This window comes from Staurois parvus, unplaced genomic scaffold (genome assembly GCF_062004578.1).
Source record: "Staurois parvus isolate SC_StPar_1 unplaced genomic scaffold, SC_StPar_1.0 ptg000513l, whole genome shotgun sequence".
Classification (NCBI taxonomy): domain Eukaryota; kingdom Metazoa; phylum Chordata; class Amphibia; order Anura; family Ranidae; genus Staurois; species Staurois parvus.
The window spans coordinates 950,568-977,166 of record NW_028318309.1 but is presented as its reverse complement, the minus strand read 5'-3'; the positions used below and the strand labels follow the sequence as shown (position 1 = coordinate 977,166).

General features: G+C 39.9%; 1 protein-coding gene and 1 long non-coding RNA gene across 5 annotated transcripts in view; one reads left to right on the top strand and one right to left on the bottom strand.

Moving 5' to 3' along the window:
• Window positions 1-26,599, top strand: part of WDR7 (WD repeat domain 7) — a 591,021-nt gene that overhangs the window by 352,958 nt on the left and 211,464 nt on the right. The window lies entirely within an intron of this gene.
• The window catches only part of LOC149451848 (uncharacterized), a 28,977-nt gene continuing 26,222 nt past the window's right edge, over window positions 23,845-26,599 (bottom strand). Inside the window, exon 3 of the long non-coding RNA XR_016314977.1 lies at window positions 23,845-23,961. This is a non-coding gene — a long non-coding RNA (uncharacterized LOC149451848). The remainder of the gene's footprint in view (window positions 23,962-26,599) is intronic.

The following is a 26,599-nucleotide window of genomic DNA, read 5'->3' as shown; positions in this document are numbered from 1 at the left end:
CAACAGTGTGTTTGATGCTTGCCTTTTGTCCTGGAGCTGCTGTGTTAATCATAGTTTATGATTAAAGTGGTTCTCCAGTCATTTCTGTGAAAATGAAGACAGCAGCTACAAAACCAGCCACTCACCTGTCCAAGGATCCAGTGCCATGCTCACCCAAGAGGGTTCCTTCACTACTCTTTGGTCCTTGGCACTGGCATCTTAACTGTGGTCAGGCAGCTGTGACTGTACAGCCGGCTACCCACAATGCATGTGCGAACTGCAGCCTTGTGAATGGTCTCACAATCTCTTGGGACCTCTGACGTGTCCCAAGAGGCTGCGGGGAGATAATGGGGGAGGCGAACATTTGTTCTAATCGCCTAGATGGTCGAAGCAGATATGGGAGCTGGTACCTGTCAAAACCAGCTATCCATACCTTCCCCCCAAAAAAGTTGTCAGTATTAATAGAAGTTGGGGAATGAGGAGAAACAGCCTAACTTCCCCTTTTGGGTGAAGTTCCGCTTTAAAGAGACACTGCCAGCTTGCTTATTTAGGGAAGAATGTCAGCGCTTACTGATAGCCCACCCCTCTAGCAAAATCTAGGCTATCTGTGTTCTTTCACTGTCTCCTTGCTCTGTCATTGGCCTCATTCCATTGCTATAATAGAGAAGAGCTTCTGGCTATGGGGTAGTATGTGACCTCTTTCATGTGACAGCTGAGACCTGAGCGTCAAATCGCCAGGTACATGTATTGTCCTATAAAGGGAGGTGGAAAATATTGCCCGCTTGAGAAAACTCTGACGCCAAAGTAGGAAGGGGACAATACCTCTCTGGGCGGGTGGTCTTTTAGAAAGCACATTAAAACTGGTTTCAATATTGCATTTGCATGATCTGTACTGTAACAAGCTATTTGGGATATACAGTATGTTGTTTTTCAAATACCAATAAAGTATATATGTAAATAGTAAACAAATAATAATATATGATGGTCTCACTTTTGATGGTTCATAAATATTTTGAGGACGAAACTTTCTTTTATTGAGTATGTTTAGTTCTCTAGTTTCTTCTGCAAGCTCAGTAGTGTTCTCATGTGTACTTTTCTGTGATGGATTAGAAAACGGGCTGAACAGTACTACATATTTTTTGGCAGATAACTCAGTTCACACTTCAGTATTTCCATTGTACTTTGGCCATTTGCCTATAGCTTCACTTTAACAATCAATTCATGAAGCAAATTACACCAGCAAATCAACTACTAATAATGTCCAGCAACCATTGTTTATTTGCCAACTATACATCCCTTAATCTGAGTATCAGCAATCCACTGTAGACAGGATTAAGATGGAGTGGGTTGGTCTGCTTTCTGAAGCCTGTGCTGTGAAACCTCCTCTCTCTGTGTTTCATATATCATCAGTCACATTTAAACTTCCAAGGCAGGTTTATATTTCATTGTTGGCTATGAAAAAAATATTTCTTGCACTGACACATTAGGCCAGCCTTTGTCAACCTCTTCAACAAAGAGGGAACCCTTGCTAAAAATTGCTATATCTACAACTCATAATAGATTATTATGATGGTCAGTGGGAAGAATGTTCCTTACACTTGTGGTCATTGAGAAGAATTACTTGTTTACATTAAGCTAAAAAGATCAATGGTGTCAGTGGGAACTTATCTGAGAGGGAGGAATTGCTGATTGCTCAAGGAACCCCTTGCAACCTCTGAAGGAACCCTAGGGTTCCATGGAACCCTGGTTGAGAAATCTTGCATTAGGCTTTCTGTTTTATAAAAGACAACAGGGAGCCTTCAGTGGACATCTTTCGGAGTAACTCTCCTGGAACATCAAGTCAGCAAAAGAGGGGTACAGATTACCAAAACGAAGTTAGCTAGGTGGCCTGGTGCACGATAGCTGTGTCTGAAGGTCAGAACACCTAAGCATTTGGCTTTTTGAACCAGCAAAATACACAATATGCCTAAAAGTATTTGGACACCCATACAAGTTGAGTTCAAGTACTTAAAGCCAGCTCCCCAAAGACATGCTTGTTGTGTAGCAACTTGATTGTCCTTCCTGCTGGAATTTCAATTAATTGGAACACCAATTACAAGCCAAGTTTTCTCTCCTCAGCATCAGTACTTGACCTTGCAAATGCTATTTTGGCTGAATGGGCACAAATTCCCAAAGACCCATGCCAAGTCAAGTGAAAAGCCTTCTCAGAAGAGTGGAGGTGGGTGGTTAAAACTGCAAAGGGGGGGGAGGGAGGATTGGGGAAAATCCCCAATCCTAATACCCATACTTTTAGTGTGGAATAGCCAACAAACCCACATATGTGTAATAGTCAAGTGTTCACAAATTTTTGGTTGTTTAGTGTATAAACAAGTGGATTGGTCATAAGTACATAGCAAAGTTAAGAATTGTGTTAAAGGGCATAAAATATGATTTAAATATAACCTTAAAAAAAACTTAGTATAGACCATGAATGTGTAGATATAACCATCTTCCTTTTAGGGATGCAAATTTAGCATTATTACATTGTAATAGAATGTTCCTACTAACACTTGTTCAAGGGCCTGGCAACATTTACCAAAGGAACACAACTGTCTGTAATCCCAGTCTCAGCCACATACACCATAGACTCACTGCTGTAACCATTCACTTGTGATTAATTGACAAACCACAATCCAGCAGACAGGTTGCCGCATATTACAGCAATAGAGCAGCAATTAAACTGTCTTTTCCTTAGTGGCACGCGACTCTGTCCTTTCTCAACCCCTGAGCTGATTTGCAGTGGCTCAAAATTAACTTAAAAGTCCTGTTTGCTGACAGCTTAAAGCTTAATCGACTGGAAACCAAATAGTCTGTTTGAAATTCAGCACCAGGGTTATTGATAAAGCCATGTGCAAATTGTACTTGCTGAAAGACAGCAATTGGGCAGCTTGCCTTTATGTCTGTGCGCAACTTAGCAGGGAGACGCAGTCAGGATTGTCTTGTCAAGTCTTTCATCACACTGTGCCTGCTCTGGAGTATCCTCGGACTAATCACATACCATTGGATGTTTAATTTGTTACATACAAGCCTCTTCCGCTCTATTTTGTACATAGCTGGGCCTAAATTTGTGGAAGGGACACAGGCTAGGGCTTTGTGATGCAAATTTTCAGGGAAAGAGGAACACTTCCTTTATGTTGTAATTAAAACGTACAGTATATTTTCATGCAGGCCTATGGTATAAAATCATCCAACAGTATCACATAGAATTACCTTTTATGCAATACAATTTGAACTGTTTTCAAAAACTGAGAGAGAAAATCACAAGCGGGCTCCACGGTGTAGTAAACGATGTAAAACTTAAAATCAGAGTTCGATGCAATTTAGGCCATGTTTACACCAGGGCTGTGGAGTCGGTAGATAAATGTTCCGACTCCTCAGTTTTGTGTACCTCCGACTCCTCTGTATTAATATGCGAATGTATTTTATACATTCCTTGAAGGAAAGAAAGGCAACATACATGTCATTACCACAGGACTACTGGCTGGGAAGCCAACAGTCTACTGTATTGAACAGTTTACGCAAAAGACAAACACAATGAAAACAAAGTTTTATTAATTTTTTTTATTAATTAATCAAGGGGCTGGATAGTAGCAGCAGGCATAAACATCAGGAACAGGAACTTTACCAGTCCAAAAATACAAACCACATTATTTGGTTGTTTTAGAACAAAAACAAAGCTTATCTATATGAACCAAAAACAAAATCTGTAAAACCTAGAAATGGTTTATATTAATCTTGAAATGTAGTTATAGGCTTAGCAAATGCAAATCAATTCAATGTAGAGTTCTAAGGAAGAGAATTGCCTCTGCCAGATCCTCTTTCATAGAGGCTCTTAAGTCAAACTTTATTATTTTTAGGGCTGAAAATAACACTGTTCAACAAATTTTTATTTTTTGCCAGTTTTGGAAACAATAGGATCCATTTCTTAATGAATTTCACATTCTGAGTTCAAATATAACAATGAAATTTGTCAATTGGCTCTAGTTTTTCTGTAAACGGAAAGTTTTCTACTATAGGCGTAATGACTACATAATGCACAATAATTATATAGATAGATGTCTTTCCACAAATATAAAGCAAGTGATATTGACTACATAACAAAGCCTAAATGGCATAATATATTGCATAGGATTACCAAGAAAAATTATAGCCATAAGCTAAGTTGAATCATTTTAATACTTAGGATTCTCACTAGTTTTGTCTTCAGTTTGTGTCGGTTTTGCTTCTCTTGGCTTTTCTCTTGTATTCGAGGAAAGGGCTATCTCTTACAACTGCACGTGACTACACGCTTTAGGTTCTTCCTCACTTGACTCAACCACGAAGGATTCTGGTGCTTTAGGAATTGGTAGCCCCTCTCCATGAGGAACTGGACGTATTGCCGATGGAATATTTGGATAGTGCACAGATAACTTTTTCTTCTTATTTAGCCCTTTTACAATTGGAGGCACCATACAAAAGTAACAATTACTAACATGATCTGTTGGCTCTCTCCAAATCATTGGCACAGCGAAAGGCATAGATGCCTTTTTTCCATTCAACCATTGCTCCAGTGCCGTCCCACAAGAATGGCAGCATATATTTGGTGCCCAGCTCTTGTCCTGGTCTCCTATCTTGCAGCCAAAATACAAGTTGTAGGCTTTCTTAATCATTCCTGTTATCCTCCTTTTTTGTGAGATAAAAGTTATTTCACCGCAGATATAGCAGAAATTATCTGCTTTATTCACACAAGTTCGAGGCATTACTGAGTAGCCTATATAAGCATAAAACTAAATGTAAAGACGCTGTCGAACTACAATCAGCTACAGATACTGCAGCTTTTATGCAGTGAAGTGATGCAATTAAAGGCTAATATTGCATCATCTCAGTATACATGCAATTTTCTATTGGTCACCAGTATCAATTGCGCAATATGCAGCTGAAGTTGCATCATAATTTTGAATGGCTTACGTCATTAGATGGGTGAATATATCATGGAAACTAGAGCCAATCAACATTTTTTAGGGTCATTTTCGTTTTCAGCACCCCAAAATTATGTAAGATTAGCTAATTTTATGCCCAAAACTTTTTACCTGTTGAACAGTGTAATCTTTCGACACTGAATTGGGTGGGTGGCATTGCAGTAACTATTCTGGCCACATCACTAACGATAGAGAGAAGTAGAGAAGTCATTAATTATAACTTTTTGTGAATTGGGACATTTAAACTTGCTTTTTTTTTTAATTCCAATCTAAATTTAATCGGAGTCGGAGCATTGTTTGCCGACTCCGAGTCTGACTCCAGGTACCCAAAATTTCCTCCGACTCCACGACTCCGACTCCACAGCCCTGGTTTACACTAGCCTTGTTAGCAAGCGGCAGACAGGCGTTTGGGAAGCGTTTTTACCGTTTCCCAAATGCCTGGGAAAATTCTGCACAAATTCTGCAAAACGGACGCCTCTGGTAGAGTCAGGAGGAGTTAAAGCCTCCTATTCAAGTCTATGGTGCCGCTCCGCAAACGCCCGTCCTGCGTTCGCGGTGCGGTCGCGATGCGGTTTGTGGGGCGTTTGCGGAGCGTTAACCCCATTCTAACTTCATTATAGACATTTGCGGGGCGTTTTAATGCTTGGCAAATGCCAAGCAACTTCCGCTAAACCGCGCATGCGGCGTTTGCAGAGCATTAAAAACGCTCCACAAACGCTGGACCAACGCTTGTCAAACGCTATAGGGGCGTTTGGCAAGAGTTGGAAAAACAGTCAAGTGTGAACGAGCCCTTACAAGAACAAAAGCACAAGGGGAGGTGAAAGACAAAGTTCATACAGAGTTATGATGCTAGCATCCTCCCCTGGCCACTGGCAAGGAAAGCATATCTCCTCCCTGAGGATGCAACGCTATCCTGGCATGGAAGAAGGTCGGAAGTGCGTCAGTGACAAATCTAAATCACAAATTCCACCCCTTCACAGCACGACTTTGCACCAGAGGTATGATTATTTGGAAAAATGTTCATAACGCTAAAGCAAACAAATGGGTGACATAATGTAAAACATAAGCGGTATAGTAAATGTGCAACAACTTCATATAAAAATAGGCTATGGGGGAAACGCTCATTAAATGAACTAGTCTTCTACAACATCATTCAAAAAAGATTTATTCCCAAGGCTTTTGTGTGTCGAGACAATAAACAAAAAATAATATATGTAGAAAAGTATAGAATTTATTGGTCCAAAAATTTACATAGGCAGTTAAAAGCAATTATCATATGTACTAGACCATGATCAACATTACACATTTTATAATATACTACTAAATAGCCTGAAACTACAGCGCCGGCATCCCAAGAAACCTAGAGTGATTTTTCTAAAAGGCAGAAGTGTGAAGGCTTTTGTTGCCCCCCTAGGTTAAAGAAAAAAGCCTCAGTCCATATGTCTAATATCCCCTCTTTTCTGTCTCCTACAGGATCTTATCAATGTAGGGAAAGAAGGCCTGTAGTCACATCAATCACGGCCAGAAGTCATTTTAAGATTCTGATGGCTGGTCCTATGGGATCAGGGACTTTATTACTTGTCCCACTTTTTATGTGATGTATTGTCCCACCTGCCCCTGTGGTTATAGCAGGTGGACAGAACTATTAGGCTACTAAAGGTACACTTTGGCAAGCATCGTAGAAATTTAGAAAATGGCTCACACAATGGAGTTAATTTACTAAAACTGAAAATTGCAAAATGTGGTGCAGCTGCGTATTGCAGCCAATCGGCTTCCAATTTCAGCTTGTTCAATTACGTTTTGACAAAAATAAAAACCTGGAAGCTGATTGGTTTCCTATGCAGAGCTGCACCAGATTTTGTACTCTCCGGAGTTAGTAAATCAACGCCAATGCATCCTGGCATTTCGCCTTAACCCATGGAAATGACTCAAGTTTATTGGGATTCTTTGGGACAGAGGCAGTGTCTCTGAATGACAGTGAAAGGTTTAAAAAAGTTTGTTGTAAAAGGCCTTGTTGGATAGTCTCTCACCAGATGGCTTTAACGAAAAACCTGATGTATAGACTATAATTTAATCTCAAGAAGGCTCCATGCACACTGGGCTAGAAAACAACACTGATATAGAGTGCTTTTTGTACACAGTTAAGGTGAGTTTAGTGCTTTTTCTGCCAGAATGCTCAAATCAAAAACGGAAACCAGAAGGTTTTTTTTCCCTGCCTCTAAATGTTGAGCTCAAAATATTCCTCTAATCGTCCTAATGTGCATTGACTCATAGAGTAACATTGAGCTGCTTCTACAGACAATATTTAAGCCAGTGTGCATAGGGCTGAAAAAGCATAAAAATGAAAAATTAAATTGAATTTATTAAATTTTGGGGAGATATACGGTACATGTCCCATAGTGTGTATTTCGTAAATTTCTTATATTGCACAAACCATTGTATATGGTTTTCATTATTGTTATAGATTTACATTTAAAATCTACATTTTTCCTAAGAGGATTTTAAGTAATTTTATGAGACATCCTAAAGATTTCCTGCCCAAGATTTTTTTAACTATATTTGTGTGTATATATGTAGTTTTAGGTTTTTATTTGATAACTCAGATTTATATACAGGTGTTGCACATTTGTTATATTGTTTTACATAATGTAAACTGTTTTGTCTAAATAATCATACCCTTGTGCAAAGGTAGTATTTGATGCTTTTTCGGAATGCTGTTGAGCTGGAATAATAAAGATCATCATAATCCTTTTATTGCTAAGTCAAGGTTTAAAAGGCAGGAAGTAGCCTGTATGGAAGACTGATGAAGGGGAGTTCTCATCACTGAACTGTGTTCCTATGAGAGGCAGAGTTTGAATTGTTGACATACCGCTAACACGCTGCCGGTCTCCTCCCACACTGTTAAAGTGGTTATAAAGGCTCAAGGTTTTTTACCTTCATGCATTCTATACGTGCCAACATAGCAAGCTGCTTGCTATGGGGGCACCTAACAGGAGGGAGGGGCCAGGAATTCCAGTGGGGTCCCAAGAAGAGGAGGAATGGACTACTCTGTGCAAAACCACTGCTGAGCAGGTCAGTATGATGTGTTTTATTTTTTTATTTGTATTTTTTTTTTTTTTATATCAAAGCATTCCATCTCCTGGGTGGTGGTCTGTTTTCTTTATCTGTGGCCAGTCATGTCTGTTTTGTCTCTCCAATCTAAGCATTGATAGTGTGATTTCTGTAACTTACAGTTGTGATGAGATAGCGATAACTTCAACCTCAGTTGGATACCACAGTCAGCGACTCAATGAGAATGATATCTTGTAGATCTTGTGAAGTTTATTCCATAAACGGAGAGAATCTTACAACAATGAAATTCCATAGGTCAAAAGATCATACTGTTTGTTTCTTGCCATGAGGCTTGCTGCAATGCCTTACTGGGAAAAGGGGTGAAATAACTATACAGCATTAGCTAAACCAAAGGAAAGGGAGGAGCAGAGACAAGATATAGAAACCCTTAAAGGCATATGACAGTCATGTGAAACATGACAATGTCATTGTTCCCATGTGTTTGTTCTGGTGAGTGCATTCTACTCCATTTTCCTTAAAGTGGTAGTAAAGTCTCTATCAGAAACTGAAATAATGTGCTCCCTGCAGGTTTAGGTCATAATGTACTCGTATGCACAGCAAACTAGTACATTGTGAGAGACTTGCCTACAAACAAAGACCTCTAGCTCTGGGCTATCTCGGCTCCCAAAGAGTTCCGGGTTCCAAATCTTCAGCCGCTTGATTGACCAGGCTGCCGTGACATCACTCCCATTCATGCACATGAGAGTCACACCGCAGCGGCACGCAGAGCGGTCCGCAAGTGCGGTCTGAGCTGTGCATGCGCGGCTTAGATCACAATACCCGCTGACACGCAGTAGAGCATTTATGACAGAAGAGACCTCTAGGGTCTCTTCTGTTATAAAAACCCTGCCTGTCAGCGAATTTGTAAAGAACAGAGTTTATTACCACTTTACAAGTGTAGATTGTTTACTACACTATGGGGCCATTTTACACTGTTCTTTATTTGTGTTTTTCTCCACCCTTATCCTTGGAGCAACTGGTCCTCTATATTAGAATCAGCTGCATTTATTGCTCTATAGTTTCCTCGATCATTTATATACTTAGGAATACCTCATATTTGTATTTCCTGCATGTAAATCCCTTTTGTTACCTCTCCCAGAGATCCCCTAACAGCGTCTCCATCTGCTTTTGTCTCTAGACATTTCAGAGGGATCACTAGGCACAGAATCACTCTTGGCTCTTTTGATTTTGCCTGTGATCAGTGCTCACTAATGTGCAACACGGTGTTGGGCATTTAGAGTACACATGTGCAATACAAACGTCGTTTTAGAATATGTGCCCGAATGGTAGTTTAACTGCAATGGCTGGTCATGAGGTGTTTAAGATGTTCAGTGGTGCAGTACTGTGAGCCCAGGCAAGTTAAAAAAAAAAAAAAATACCCAAATACTAAATTTTTTTAAAATAAAAATCAATTTCTAAAACAAATACTCAATACATATATTGATTCCAGAGTTGTTCTGGCTAGTCTAATGAAGTCAGGGGTTCTTCCTCTTGACCACCGGTAGTGGTGGGTGGCTTTTACTCATGTCATTAGCATGTAAAAAAGTTCATTAGTGCAGTACTGTGAGCCCAGGTTAGTTAAAAAAAAAAAAACCCAAATACTAAAAAGTCTTAATAAAGATCAAAAAATACTTAAATACATATATTGATTCAAGCTTTATTCTAACTAGTCCAGTGAAGTCATGGGTCCTTCTTCTTGCACACCAGTTGTAGCAGGTAGCTTTTACGCATGTAGTTGGCATGTGAAAATCATTCATTGGTGCAGTACTGTAAACCCAGGTTGTTATAAATACGCAAAAACGAAAAATTCTTAATAAAGATCAGTAGTTTATTAAAAAAAAAAAAAAAAACAACCTCAAATGCATGTATTAATTCCAGCGTTATTCTGGCCATTCTATTGAAGTCAGGGGTCCTTCCTCTTGACAATGGGTGGTGGTGGGTAGCCTTTACTTATGTATATGACATGTGAAAAACATTCAGGGGTGCAGTACTGTAAACTCAGGTTGGTAAAAATACCAAAATACTAGAAATTCTTAATGGTCAATAGTAAAAAAATAAATAAATTAAAAAATGCTGAAATACATATACCTATTAATTCCAGTGTTATTCTAACTAGTTCAGTGAAGTCATGGGTCCTCCCCCTTGTCTGCCAGTGCTGGAGGGTGGCTGTTAGTGCAGCACTGTGGAGTTCACACAGCTGTTGTGTGTGTATGTATATATATATATATATATATTATTATTATTATTATTATTATTATACAGGATTTATATAGCGCCAACAGTATGCACAGCGCTTTACAATATAAAGGGAGACAATACAGCAACAATTTAGTTCAACACAAGAGTCCACATACATACGTATATACATTTTTTATTCTTCTTCAGATGCAGGAGTCAAATGATAAAAAAAAAGATGGAATTCTCCTTTATTATCCTTAAAAGGTCTGAGCATTCTGCATTTTTTTTTTTTAGAAGTATGTAATATTTATAACACATATACTTTTTATTATTTTGGAAATGTATCAAAATAAAAACTTTTACTAAAGCACACTAGCTGCTCAGTTGCCAATAGATATATTCTGGAAATAGACACTGTAGATAGCTAGACCCCGTGCAATATCTACAGCCCATATATCTACATCTATTTGTATCCGTGTCTCAGACGTTTCCTTTTGCATGTTGATCAGACCATTTGCACATTGTTAGACCGTCATGCAGACAGTTTATCAGGTCATATTCCACAAAGATTTCGAAGGAAGGGTTAGTCGTTTGCACATTAAAAGAGCTCTGCGGTAAAATGACAGGTGAAATATTGATCACAGCAAATGTTCTCTGGGAATACTTCAGCAGAGGTTTTTTAAAATATTAAACAAGGCTGTGTTTTGATCTGTCATGCATGGCACTGTGCAGTCTTAGGTGGTAGACACCTCAAAGAATGTGCTGAGATTCCCGATGCAGACTCACTGCTTATGCCATCCCTCATACAAAAATCGGTATATTATTTTCTCTTAAAGGCTCTATCCACCTAGCAGTGTTTTTTTTTCAGCTGTGGGTTTTCTCACATTCTGACTTCTCGTATTTCTTAGGACTTCCATGCCATAGTTTTTGAAACACAAAAGGGAACCTGCTGCCAGAATATAAACATTAAAGTGTTTACAGGCCATAAAGAACATTTGTAGCTACAGGCACTGTGAAGTAATTTATCCTCAAGCTTTACAGCAGAAGCATTGAATTGGTCCAGGTTGGTTCTTCCAGCAGCTCAGCATACCTTCTTCCCCTTGCCAGCGGTGACTCTGCAGTTCAGCTTCTTCAAAAGAATAAACTACATAGGGCAATTTTAACCCCTTTCAGCCCACTATGGTGTCCCTTTAAAAGATTTGGAATGCCTGCCAGGTGGGAAGGATCGGGGATTGTGTGATCACTGTGATTGGCTGTCACAGTCACATGATAGGCAATCGGTCCCACCAGCTACCGAACATTAGTGGGGACCGAGAGCTATCCTTGACTGCTGGGAGTGTATAGTGGGCACGCTGTCTGCACAGAAACGTTGGCCACCCAGTGACGCATATGTGAGCCTTGTGGACATTACAGCCCACCCTTTTGCGGCTGCACAAATGTGTTTCATGTGCGGCAGCAGGTTCAATTATAATTATTTTTGAATCGGTTACAGACACACCACTAAATATCAGGTGGGCAATTGTCCTACTCATTTACATTTAAAAAAAAAATTCAAAGAAAATAAACTAGGATCTCAAGCTCTCCGCTGTTGTCTGGATTTAACAACAAAACATATCAAATGTTATTTATACCAGAAAATGTAAGATATAGAAATTGTATGGATTCTCCTCAAATCCTAAATGTGTCAAAATCCCACCACCTGGACACTAAGGGGCATATTTATAAAGCAGTGAATGCAACATTCACCAAAACTTCACTGGTGGTGGATCAATCACTGTCATTTATAACACATGCACCTGGAGAATTCACCTGTAGTGAATGTCAGTGAATGCCAGGTTGACTGCTTTAAAAGCATTCCCCACATGTGATCATTTAGGTTTTAGATTTTTATACATAGATTAAAAGCCAATCATAAATCAAAATATCACAACTGGGGACCTATTTATAAAGCAGTAAATCTAACATTCACTAAACATTCCCAGCTGGTTAATTATCCAGGTTCATGTGTTTTGAATGACAGTGATCGATTCACCACGAGTAAAGGTTCCTAGACCCTTGTTGTTTAGGTGTTGGGATTCTGCAGTTTATGATTTCAGGACAGTCCATGCAAAATATTTTTATACCCCCCCATTTTCTTATGTGTAAAATTATATATTTTTGTCTAGATCCAAGTAACAGCAGAGCGCTTGAGAGCTTAGTTTTTTTTTTTAAAATCTGTAATTCATCCCCTCCCCCTCTGACGCCTCAGCAGTGATTTCAGTCTACCCTGTACCCCCTGGCAGCATCATCCCACCCTGCTCAAAGCTAGGTGACTTAGAAGCTCAGCTCACCTTTTCTCTCTTAGAGTTTCTCTGTGTTTGCAAGTAGAACTATAGGCAAAACTTTTTCTTTATTACGTTCTGGATAGCGTAAGGGAGGGTTATAACCCCTGTCAGTTTATTTTTTTGCCATCTGTGTCCCATTGTGGAGATTATCCTTCACTTCCTGTCCCATAGCCAAACAGGAAATCCCTGCAAATGAAGGAAATTCCTTGGGGACCACGAGGTAACCTAAACTAGTGTCTCTGTTGGAAGATTTCCCCTTCATTACTTTTATGGGAACAACCCAAACGGGAGCACAGACAGCAAATACAAAACTGACAGGTGTTCTCATCCCTCTCCACTCTATCCAAAACTAAAAAAAAAAGTTTTACCTTTTAGTTATACTTTAAAATTTGAAAGCTACGGAGTCTCTGCCAGGAAGTGAAGAACATTGAGGAATAATTGCTCCATAGTCCCTACAACTACAGAGGTCACTAACAGCTTATTTTAAAGCTCATTTTCTGCTCGTTTACAATACATGAATTCTTAATGGTCCATAGCCTGGCCACAGGATCACTGAGACCAAAAATGGCAACGGTTCCAGTCTATTTATTACAAGCTTTTTAAAGTCTTCATGGACTGGGCATTTCAAGAACTTCCCACACTTATCAGCTTATCATGAAAAATGTACACTGTTTCATCAATTCACAACAGAAACAGAGTTACCTTGATAAAGCGTTGTGGCTTCCACATATTTTTGCAAACATATGCAATTAAAATATCAGTATTGGTTTTTTTTGTTTTGTTTTTTGTGTTATTAGTGACAAACTGGTAAGTGTGCTAGGAAATTGTTGTATTGTGTTTGTTCTGTGATATGCCCTTTCCATGTGTGCCTTACTTCAAAAAGCTAGTATTGATTAGAGCAGTTGGACTACCGCCAGGCATACCTATTCTTAGTGTATCCATTGTTGTATATGTCCCAAGATGGAGACTCTCATAGATTAGAGTTAGGGACCACACTTCACAGAGAAGCCTTGACAAGATTTTATATATATATATATATATATATATATATATATATATACCCTTTGCAGCTATAACAGCTTCAACTCTTCTGGAAAGATTGTCCACAAGGTTTAAGAGGGTGTCTATGGGAAGGTTTGACCATTCTTCCAGAAGCATTTGTGAGGTCAGGCACTGATGTCGGACGGGAAGGCCTGGCTCACAGTCTCTGCTCTAATTCATCCCAAAGGTGTTCTGTCAAGTTGAGGTCAGGATATGTTTAGTAGCAAGGAAATTTCACGAATGGACTTACTGCACAGGTGGCAACCTATCACAGTACCACTCTTGAATTCACAGCTTCTGAGAGCGACCCATTCTTTCACAAATGTTTGTAGAAGCAGTCTGCGTGCCTAGGTGCTTGATTTTATACACCTGTGGCCATGGAGGTGATTGGAACACCTGAATCCAATCAGTTGGAGGGGCATCCCAATACTTCTGGCAATATAGTGTATGTATATATATGTGTGTGTGTGTGTGTGTGTGTATATATATATATATATATATATATATATATATATATATATATATATATATACATACGCTGACCTCGTCTTGTAAACATCCTAATTGTTGTAGGATTTTATGCTTTACTTTTATTCCTCTATACAGGTCACTGTTTCTGGAGAGCAAACACATTCCTAACAACGATTACCTTCTACAAGCACCATTTTATTTATTCGTGTACAAAACAAATGTGTTTCCTGCTGATTTGTATTTTTCATATTTAAGCTGGAGTTTTGGATATACTCAGCAATATTTGTACAAACACTCTGCATACTTGCATTGTCAGAGAGAATAGAATGGATTCTTAGCTGTTTTATTGAGTCCCTGTAAACTGTGGCCATCTAATTTTATTTGCTTGCCTATTGATTTCCTGTAATAAACTAGACTGAGTACTTGACTGGAAGAGGGAAAAACAACTTCCTGAATTAGGGAAAAAAATAATTTGACTAGAAGTTATTGCAGTTTGGAGCTTGTTTTCTAGAAATGTAATCCTAAAACATTTTATTTGTTAAAGGATAAGTTCACCTTTCATAACATGTTACATGTAACAAGTTATTAAAGCACTGGCCCCTGCTCCCCACCGATCCCCCATTTTGACAACTGGGGGGGGGGGATCTTCTCTGAGCAAACTGCTGTATCCCTTCAAAATTAATTTTTTATTAAATGGAAACTTGGTTGTAAATTAAATATATATGTTGTGCAGTAAAGTAGCTCCAAATACAGATCTTTCACTTTCAGGGCAAAATGAAAAGTTATACATACCACAGGTTGGGGTGCCTACAACCCTACATTTGTTCTGGGGTGTGGGGAGCGGCTTCAAAATGCATATATACAAAAATACCCACCACTCATATAACACCTATAAAAGGCTACCACAATGTCTTTTTATTAAATATAATATCACAATGGACATAAAAACAAACCAGTGAAAGGAAGGGAGGACCCCGCACTCCCCCACTGTCATATCCTTGGGTGTTTTTGTAAAAATGAGAGGTTCTCTCTTAGCACAAGTTACCTACCCATTGATACAAACCTCCCCACCACTTTGTTGCTCTATCAGAACCCTTGGTAAATAATTGGTTCTTCTGCATGTATCCTCTTCCCAGGATGTGCTCGGCGACAGTCATGTGAGAAAGAGGAAAAAGTTAACCAGGCATTAAGGTCACAAATATATATTGGATTTCTATCCTTCGTGACTACTGAGGAAAATGTATAAAAGATTTTGTGCCCAGAGTTAAGCTTTAAAGTGGAACTTCACCCAAAAGGGGAAGTTCCACTTGTTTGCATTCTTCATTTTGCAACTCCTCCACAGCCACATTTTGGCACTTTTTTTGGAGGGGAGCGAGTTCCTTGTTTTGACAGGTACTCGCTCTCACTTCCAGTCAGATTGCTGAGGCTTGCACGTGCGCAATGGGAAACTGGCTGTGGAGTTGGAAGGCTTCACTGTCTGTTTCCCATACCCAAGATTCCAAGTCGATGGAAGAATCGGCTCGGTTGAGAACATCGCTGGATCCCTGGACAGGTAAGTGTCCTTATATTTAAAGTCAGTAGCTACAGTATTTGTAGCTGCTGACTTTTAATTCGTTGCAAGTAGACTGGAGCTCATCTTTAAGTATCATAATTTGTGTCTTTTATATCTGCCTAGATTACAATTATCACACATATTGTTTGATGATGGCCATATTATACACAATGGTTAATTCATGCTATGTGCATGTTATGCATTCACAGTGTGTGTATATGGACAGCAAGACAAGAAACAAAGAAATTGAATGTGATTGTATCCAACAGTAAATGTTATGAACACAAGGGCTGGGTCTGCCATGTAAGATTCCTTTCAGATTGTATTCACTGCACTTCTTACTCCAAATCCATAAGCGATGCAGATCCCAGACCCCAGTGTACAGAAGCTCTTAGTATCCATGTGTCAGTATGGCTGGCTGCAGTTCAATAGAGGACAGCGGAGAAGACCAAGTTTCGTGAAACTTGGCATCAGTAGTGTGTGCATTATACATTGCACATCTTTAATATCTGATTGAGCTCGAGCTGTGGAATAGGCAGACGGCCAAGTCAGATTTTCAGATAGTAGATTTATCTTTTGGGAAATCTTTAAAGATGTATATTAAAAAGAAAGTGTGGTATATATCCAGTGTAAACATGTTTTAGTTATTTTTGCAGCATGTACAGTAAAATATCAAAGTAGGACTAAAGGCAAAACTTTGTTTTGTTGTTTAAATTGTGGATCGAGTGGAGAAGGTTTTGAACACTTGTCAGATTTTTATTGCTATCTGTACCCCGTTAAAGACCTTTCTTACTTATCCTGTTTACTTTTATCACTAAAGATAATCCCAAATTTTGGGTTGTCACCAGAACAAGGATAGAGGGGAAATCTTGCAATAGGGATTCTGGTTCTAGTGACCATGGTAACAACCAATCAGCCAGGGATTCCTTCACTTTGGAAGAATTTCCTCTCACTTACCATTTGGCTATGGGACAGGAAGTGAAGGGAAATCTTCCCAATAGGACACAGATAGCAAAAAAAAAAAAAAGATAGGCTTTGGCTTTAACCCTTTCTTCTATCCAAAAAGAGAAGGAAAAAAAAAGTTTTGCCATTTAGTTCTACTTTAACAACTGACACATTTTTACAAATTTTGTTCCTCCATGTTTTTGTTAATGTATTTTAAGATAGATGTAGAATTTGTAGAGTAGTCACTGGAGGCGGCTCTGCAATTACTCTGCACAGCTGTTGAAACACCAAGGAGTGCAGTGTGTCTGGTGGCTTATGAACTCCCGCCTAATATAGAACTCCAGCCAAAAATAATAAAAAGATTAAAAAATGCCCATTAGGAGATAAATTAACAAAACCAGCATTTACTGCAATATTTACTTTCAATCCAGAGGTTGTCCCTGCTGTATTTTCTGCTGCTATATGTCCTCAGTGGTAGTGCTGAGGTGAACAGCCCTGGGTTTGGTTCACCAGGGATTTGCCGAACTGGAACCCCATTGAAGTCAACTTGAGCTGTTTCTGTCAAATTTAAAATGGCTATTTTCTGGGCTAATATGCAAGGGGTGTCGGTTTTAAAATTGTCAGCAAATTACTTTAAAAGCTGTTATTGCCAAAAAAAAATCACACAACCCCTCCCAGTCTTCTCTGCATTTTGGGGGGGACCTCTGGGGGGAGTTTTTTTTTTTAAATGACAGATGACATTATTTGTCAAAGAAGTTGGCAATGAATGTCTTTTGCTGGCAGTTTAAATGGTTTAATTTTTTGTGTGCAAACGTCACCTGAAATATCAAATGAATGAAATATATGCATAGAGACCCCCTCCCCCCCAAAAAAAAAATCATACCAGAATTCTTGAGTCTGGAATGTATTTTAGGGGGTACCTCACACAAAAAAAAAGTGTAAGGTCCCCCAGGAAATCCATACCTAACCTTTTAGGTCTGGTATGGATTTATGGATTTGACTGGGAATTGCACACACACAAAAAGGAAATACATGATGTCCCACTAGAAATCTATAGTAGACCCTTAATCTGAGCATGCAGACTGGATGGCTAGGAATAAAGGGAAAGAAATGAGCGTACATCCCCCTTCCCCTCCTGAACCATACCAGGCCACTTGCCCACATGCTTTGCCAGGGGAAACCCCAAGCAAAACACCTTGTTCCCATGTTGATGTGGACAAGGGCCTCTGCCCCACAACCCTTACCCTGTGATTGTGGGGGTCTGAGAAAGGGGAGAGGCTTATCAGAATCTGGAATAATAGGAGGGCCCCAAGAAAACACCACAAACACACATGAATGACTATGGGGAACATAGCACCCCTACTCATTCACTAAAAAAAGTAACAAAAGAGCTGTTTCTTAGAAATAGACATCCAAAGTTTCACAAGACCTTTATTAAAGTGATAATACCCCCAGAAATTGCCCCTTGTAAATCCAGTGTCACGTGGCCATATTTAGGCAATGATGTAAGACTCCTTTCCCTGCCCATTTGCTTACATAGCTGGAGATTCCTGGGTGACGTAAGTGGTTTGAGTCCCAAAGGGGATTTACAAGCCCTCTATGGGATAGTAAATTTCTTGTTATGGAGACATTAGAGGTAATTCGTATGATTACTCCAGATGACGTAGGATGCTTAATCAGCATCTGGAGAACTCATACTAATCACTATTCAGTATCCCTCCAGATCTGTCAGACCAGTACATATTTTGGACAACAATACCAAGCCCTGATGAAGGGGGGAAATTTGAGGTCATGACACATGTTGTATTTGTGTGGCATAAACTCTGAACATTATACACTCTGCTTTTGGTGCTTTCCCACCCTTTCTCTGGCCAGCTTGGTCCGTGCTGTTCTCTTGCATAGTGTATCCTTATACTGTGATCGTACTGTTCCATTCAGCGACCGTAGCGTTAATGAGCCCTCGGTAGTCTATCCTAATGGCCATGTGCATAGTGAGCAAGTTTATACGGCAGGTTGGTATGGTAGACTGAATGACGGTTAATGATTATTTAATGATAGATCTCACGGCGGAAAAGCACTTAGCACTCTGAGTGCACCGCGAGTCTATTTCTCAAAGATCTAGACAAGTTTATTTGGCCTCACCTTGAATAGAAAAACATGCTATTGATCTCATTGGTGGGGACTTAAACACTCAGTTCATAGAGCATCGTTTTATATCTGTTTAGGTATTAAGTTACAAATCTTAAGTAGAGCTACAGAAAACATTGTGTAGGATTTGTGTTATGCTGGGTAACAGGATAGGTAAAATTGTTAAAAAAGAAAAAACGTAAAAAAAGAATTTTTAAAAAATTGTGCTATCCAAAATTAACCTGCCATTCTTAAAGGATAAGTTCACCTTTTGAAAAAAAAAAAAAAGGGAGAGCTGCAGATCCTAAAAACGGCTGGTACATGGAACATGTTCTGAAGTTGAACCAATCCTTTAAAATACTAAAACTTCAGATTTGTTTGAAAACCCTTCTAATGAGACCTCGCTGATGAAGTTTCTCAACTGTTTTTCAAAATCGAAGCATGGTTGCAGATGCGCGCTTTACTTTCTCATTCTTTCATAAGCAGAGTTTGAACTATTTAATTATCAAAGTGCTCTGTCCTTCTTTTTTCCTCCGTTGACCCTCTTTTTGGTCTGCTGTATAGACCTCTATTTAAAAATTGTGCCATTTAATTACCAGAAGTGTTATTCTATGCTAAACCTTTCATCCAACCTTTAACTTATTGCATTTGTTTTTTGATAAGCCATTATGAAGGAAACGTAATGGTGAAAAAAGCATAAAGGTGATATTAAAGACTACACTTTAATACGGTAACCATTATGGTAGTTGATCTGGGCATTTACCCAGTCTGCTTCATCTTCTTCTTTAAAAGCTCTCCTTTCTGCTTCAATTGCACCTTTTTCGAAATGCCACTCCCTTAGATTTCCTTTTATCAGGTGACTCCATTCCCTTGTGGTGTCATATGGAGCTACCCATTCTCCCGACATCTATAGGCAGCCAGAGTGGATTGTACACTGTAATTAGGTCCTTACTCCTGAACACTAAGCAGAAAAGTTGGATTGTCTATAGCAGAGGGAGGGCGTTTTATACCAGAAGAGAGACCATCATAGGTGGTGCTGTGTTCTTTTCTGCCTAGTGTCCTACCCCTGTAGGTAGCACTCTAAACCCTACATTCAAGATTCAGAAGAGCTGTGTCTGTCAATGAACTCAGAGAAAGTTATTTTAAGGTGAGTATCAAAAAATCCTGTGCGATCAACTGACATACATAGACCTAAATATACAAAAAAAAATTGAGGCTTTGGTATTGCTTTAAACAATCATTTTTGGCAAATTAATTCTTCATGGTACCCGTCACTGGAAGAATGGCAAAGAAGTGTCCTTCCCTGCATCTCAGGTGTCCCTCTCTTTCTCATCTCAGAATGTTGGATAGTATGGTGAAATTCATATTTGAGTTCACGTAAACCTCTGTACTCATAGTACTGAAAGCTGATGTACCTTGAGTCTCTGATACAGAACAATTCTAGAGGTATAAAATTCTAACTCCTATCTGTTACATGCTTGTTCCAGGTCTTTGATTCAAAGGGATTGATCCAGACAGTAAAGCAAGTAGCATTTTCTAGGCTTCTTTCAGATTTGCAGCACTGTTTACTGACCTCCAAAAAGTGGTCTGCACTACTGCTGCCTCCCGAATGCATGTTTAGTTTTCTACTTTTATTTTTAAATTGGCAAATGGCATTTTTACATTGTGGGTTTGTGCCACAAGTGCAAGCCGATCGTTTGGCTGGCGGTTGCGATGTGGTCCTAGGTGGCATACCACTTGTCAAACTCTGCACCTCGAGTGAATAATGCAGAAGCAAAGCATCAAGGCCACAGAATGTGTACAGCCCTGGCTGGCTGTATTGTTATAATTCAGGTGGGTGGCCAGGGGGCTCAGCCACTTTTTTTTTTTTTTCCTAGCCCCCCCCCCCTCCCCTTCCCCAGCCGCCCATCAAAAGGAGCCCTAAAGCAGGCAGCTCTTATATTTCTGACAGAAATTCTTACCATAATGTAAAGTTCTGAGCAATAACCAAAGCAGTTAGATAAGTGATTTTTGTTATCTTATTGGGTGCTGTGGGTTATTGCTTTTTACATTTCTCAGGTTTATTATAGAAAGGTTGCAGCAAGAACGGTCCAAACTCTGTCAAGCAAAACTCCATGCAATAGAAAGAAAAAAAGCTTCATTTGCACTTTAAAAAAGAAAAAAAAAATTCCAGGAATAGCCGCCCGGCTTTTGGAGAGTTTTCCGTTGACCGCATCTGTCTAAATGCAGAACATTTTCTCTTTTCATCCGTCTGGCTCTTTGTTTTTCACATAAGGCTATTTCAAGTTATTAATTTTCTGCCTGTGATAGGGTGATCAACCGTTCTGTCAAGAAAATGGATCTCTCTGTCGCCCTTTAGCATGATTAAATGAAGGCGAGTCACTGGGAGAAAATACCACATTTTCATCAGACAAATGAAATTGTAGCCTAGTCTTTTTTCCCCTTTCTTTAGTCACATTGCAGAAATTGTTCTCAGTAGTGGATAGTCTGCGCCTCTTAGAATGTGTACGTGTAACTCTAAGAAGGGCTTTCGGAGGAGTTTTTTCTTCATGGTTATTATATGGTTTAATTTGTGGTCCCAGTTATTTATGAGTTCAGTATTGGTGCTAGTAAATGAAGCTCTGGCACTGCAGTTTTGAGGATTGCGGCTTGGCGTCAGCCTTGGCACAAGTAGAGTCCTGTATACTGTGTATTTTATGGATAGTCTTGCACAATTTGCTTTAAATACAAGCTAGCCATGGAGGGACAGGTGGCCTTCATACAACAATGAGAAGATGTAGCTCAAAGCAGCTGATGAACTGCAACAGCGCTTTCTAATCACCTCCTTCCTTCCCTCTCCTGGGCAAGTCTTCAGCCCCTTTCACACAGGTGATCCGGTCAGGTCCACCTGTTAGTTGTTCAGGTGGAACTGATCAGATGGTCCCTGCATTCCTATGGATAGGTGGGTATAAACAGACTTGTGCCCATTTACACCCACCTACTTCCAGGTCTGATCAGACCTGTCAAAAAAAAAACAAAACTGGAGGAGGACTGTGTCCTCTTCTGTTTGGGTGTACTGGATTGAAGGCAGCTGGATGTAAACAGACAGTGAAGTCTGTTTACTCCAAGCCACCCATAGAGCAGAGTGGCATCTGTCCGTTTCTTCTCTACTGAAACTGAGCAGACATGGACCTATTATACTCTGCTCACATATCCTGCTGATCGGAACAGAAGCTGCCCATCTGAAAGAGCCCTTAGAGATTTCCAAGATGTATAAAGGTCCTGCGGTGCTTTATCAGGGACATCATATAGGGACTGATTTGGACTGTTCATAGGCAGCTTGAAAGAAAAAAAGAGGCTTTTTTTTCTTTTGCTTTACAAATAGTGTCACAGGTCACTTTATTACATACATCTGTTCAATTGCTTGGTAACACAAATTGCTAATCAGACAGTCACATGGCAGCAACTCAATGCATTTAGGCATCTAGACGTGGTGGAGACGACTTGCTGAAGTTCAAGCAAACATCAGAATGAGGAAGGGGATTTAGGTGACTTTGAACGTGGAATGGTTGTTAATGCCTGATGGGCTGCTCTGAGCATTTCAAAAACTGCTGATCTACTAGGAATTTAACACACAACCATCTCTAGGGTTTACAGAGAATGGTCCGAAAAAGAGAAAATATCCAGTGAGCGGAAGTTGTGTGGACGAAAATGCCTTGTTCGTGTCAGAAGAGAATGGGCAGACTGGGTTGAGATGATAAAGGCAATAGTAGCTCATGTCAATATGGACCAAAATCTCTGAGGAATGTTTCCAACACCTTGTTGAATCTATGCCAAGAAGGCAGTTCTGAAGGCAAAAGGGGGTCCAACCCGGTACTAACAAGTTGTACCTAATAAAGGTGGCCAGTGAGTCTAAATATTTAATACCATAAGTATCATTGACCTAAGATTACCAGACCATTTTGGGTTTTCTAAAGGGAGGGAAAAAAAGCAGAAGTTGTTCCCATCATGTATGCTGAAACCTATGGAGGGAAGAGGAGGGAAAGGAGTCAATGCTTGACATAGTCACTTGAACTACTGAGCTCTGTAACAGGCTTTTTACAACAGACAGTACAAAGAAAGTGTGGCTCCTAATGTGCCTCCTGCTGGCTGGGTATAAAATACATGAGACTCATAACCAGTATTTCATATTTGCAGCACAAAAATGTTCGTTATGTACATTTAAACATTATGCATTACTTGCAGGTACTACATGGTGTCAGCATTAGATCATTGTGAGTTTAGATGCTTTTAAGGGCTTGTCAGGTTCAGCTTGAAGTGGAAGCAAGGAGCCAGATGAACTGTTGAAATATTTTCCTCTGAAAATTTTAGAAATTAAATTTATATTTAAAGAGAATCTTTAGTGTTTCTTAATGTATGTTTAAAATATATTTCTAATTTTCATTACTAAAAATAGAAAATATAAACTTTTTTCTTAATTTTTATGTTTTGCCAGCAGAAACCTTAAAGTGAATCACTGCTTTGCCTATGGGAAAAAGCAACAAGTTCACTTTATGGCTCTGTTCACACCATGCACATGTTCCTGTCCATTGTATGTAGGACAGCTCATTCATTTGACTCTCTTGCAAAATTGTGCCTCACTAAAATGCATAATATTGCGGGCATGTTATCAGATGCGTGAGGCTGACATTAAGAATTAATGGCACTGCCACGTGTCTGCTAAAGGGCAGAGCATTTCTCTGCTTGTTAGCAAAACACATGATTTTGCCTGTGTTCCTGACATGCGCAAGTATGAATGTAGCTTAAGTTAGGCCTCTTTTGCAATATATACTTACCTTTTTTTTTTTTGTTCTGCTGCCTTGAGTGAAGAAAATCTCAGTGTAAGCTATGGCTCAACGGGTCCCTGTTTATCCCCTCTAATTGGCCCACCATTCTCTTATTTTCCTCCATACCTGGAAGTACTGGCATTTCTTTCAGCTCCTGTCACTGAACAGAGCCGTGATGAACTGAAGAAAAGATATTTAAAGTGTAATACTGATATATCCTACAGGTTATAGGAAGAATCTATGCTGAACCAACAAATAAAAATAAAATATAACTGTTGGTCAAAAGCCAAATCATTTTTCATCAACATTTTATTTGATTGTAGGGCCATCCTATAACATGAGGCTTACTTATTTATTGCCAGTATTGTAATAGTTGTAGTTCAGTACAGCTTCAGCCACTCTTTCCTTGTTGCTGCCGATTAACGAAATTTCTAAAAAAAAAGGAGGTAAAGTCTAAAAATAATAAACAATGCATGATACATTGATAAAGTTTCTGTTGTAGAATTTTGAGGATGAATAGATAGAAATTCTCCAATAGGGCACCTGCATGTTTGTAACTGTCTGTGTCTTAGTTGGTTACTACTGGTATCGAGGTTTGTTCATGATGGGAACTTTAGAATTTGATATAAAGATTATGTGGGTAGCTTTCATAAACACAAGGCTGAATGACTTTAGGAACACTGCTTACTTTTACACCCATATAGGATGTAAAAACAATCATTTCTCTTTCTCTCTGTCTGCATTCTTGCAGCCATTGAGAACTACTGAGTGAGCTTTGATTGGTCACAGCTTGTCACATGGTACAAGGCTCTTGTGAATAGCCTTGTACCACGTGACCTCTGTGATCATTCACAGATTTCACACGTAGTAAGCAATGTCAGAAGTGACATCTTGCTTACTATTTTGCATGTGATCACTGATTGGCCAATCAGTGATCACATGATCGGGAGGTCCCGTCCGACGATTGGTGTTTCACTGTGTCTGGAGGACACAGCGGGCGCCAGATCGCGGTGCTGCGCGCTCCCAGGGAGCGCGCACAAGCAGGGTGTGGGGAGGCCGTTTATAAATGGCAAGCCGACCCTGCAGTGCCACCGTCCGGCCGTTTATATACAACGGCCGGTCGGGAAGTGGTTAATAAATATTTAATAAATAAACATTGTATACAGATAATAAGAAATTATGCAACTAATTCACTTCTTAACTTGTACACCTAAAAATAAAAATGAAGCAAAAGCCCATTATAGGTTCCTTTTAAACAGAGGCCAAACGTTACTGCTGTTTACTTATCTCTGTTTTCAGCCGACATAAATATTGTAACAGTTCAGCCAAAAGTGGAGGCAAGCAGCAGGAAGTGGTTCAGCAGCAAGTGTGCCTGCTGTTTCATTTCCTACTGGAAGGCACACATGTGTTCTCCCTCCGACCAGGAGCGGTGGCTGTAGTGGAGTCAGAGCGCACAGGGTCAGTGCCTCTCCTATTGATCAGTATCCCCGCAGTCCCCCTACTCCAGCATCTGCTTCATTGGCTTCTTTCAGTGCCTGCTCCACTACATTAGAATAGAAATCCATAACCAGAGCTGTGCTCATCCAAGCAGGGGAAGAAACTAAATTAAATGGTATAAAACAATCTCGGATCAGGAGTTTGTGCCAATTCATCTTGATCTGAGATGTCACACCGGGCCCCTGTGTCTGAGCACCTGGACTTAGAGGCAGCTCTGCTGAAAGTAGATGGTGTGCTGAGATCATTCATTTGTCAGGCCGAGGAACGGCCAGTGGTGGTTAGCAATTCCCCTTCTGCAGAGGTCAGCTGACAGAACAATCAGAGCTGCTGCACAATGGAGCTTTTGCTTTGAACTATTGTTATAGGGCATGATGCTTCTCCCTGGGACTGGGGGAGGGGGAGGCAGTGGCTGGCTTTCCTGTGTCCAGCCTGCAATATTGAAGCATTAGCCACTTCAAATCAAATCATATTTCAGGATTGCTTGTTTGACCCTGTAAGAGCCAAAGGTGTGGGGGTAGTTTGGAAGCCTACAGTGTTTGGACACCTTAGTGACAGCTTAATATAAGCCACAAGCACATATATAATTTGTGTGCACATTTTTAAAATATATGCAAATCCAATCACTAAAATGTCATATAAACATTTTAAAATGTTAATGTGATTTCAGATGATCATTTTAAATGTTTTCAAATCTGTAGCTTACATTAAGACACCTGGTGATCCTGCCATGAAAGTGCTTGTTCGGGCACTTCTTGTTGTAGGGTGACAACAATCAATCCCTGTCCTGAAGTCGGCATTGTCACAAGAGCTTCCATTACAGACTAGAGTGGCTGTTTTAAAGCTTCTAAAACTTCAAGAATTGGACAGAATGTACCCTTGCAATGGGGCCCCTGCACTGCAAGGGTTAAACACTTTACAAACGCTTATTCTAGGGGTGTAGGGATCAGCTGTATTTACCTACCGTATTCCTAGTTCTGGCAGACTCCAGCACTGTCCTTAAACTGTGGGTGGTCCCTTGGGGGTTTATTTACTAAACCTGGAGAGTCCAAAATCAGACTCCCTTCTGCATAGAAACCAATCAGCTTCTAACCTCAGCTTGTTCAATGAAGCTTTGGCAATGAAACCTGGAAGCTGATTGGTTTCTATGCAGAAGTGAGTCTGATTTTGGACTCTCCAGCTTTAGTAAATAAACCCCTTGGTGTCCTAAAATGTTGTTCAGGGCTATTAAGCCAGGAAACAAGCCTGTGACCACAGTCCAAAGCGCTTAAGACAGAAGGCTGTTGGGATCGTTTTCATGGTTTGAGGGACCTGGCCAGATGTAGTTTCAAAGTGAAGTTTGTGATTGAAAAAAAAAAAACTAACATGCATACTCGCCTAGGTGGATGCAACATCGGTCTAATGCTGTATCTGTCCCCCGCACTGAGTGATCAGCAATCTTTGGTCTTCAGTGAGCAGAGAGCCGGTGACTGTTAGTCACCAGCCCTTTGCTCTGCCCCTTCAGTGCACACTAGAGTGCCAGGCTTTGTAGGGGGAGCGTCTGGCCCAGGCTCTCACCTGAGCCAGCTGCCAGTC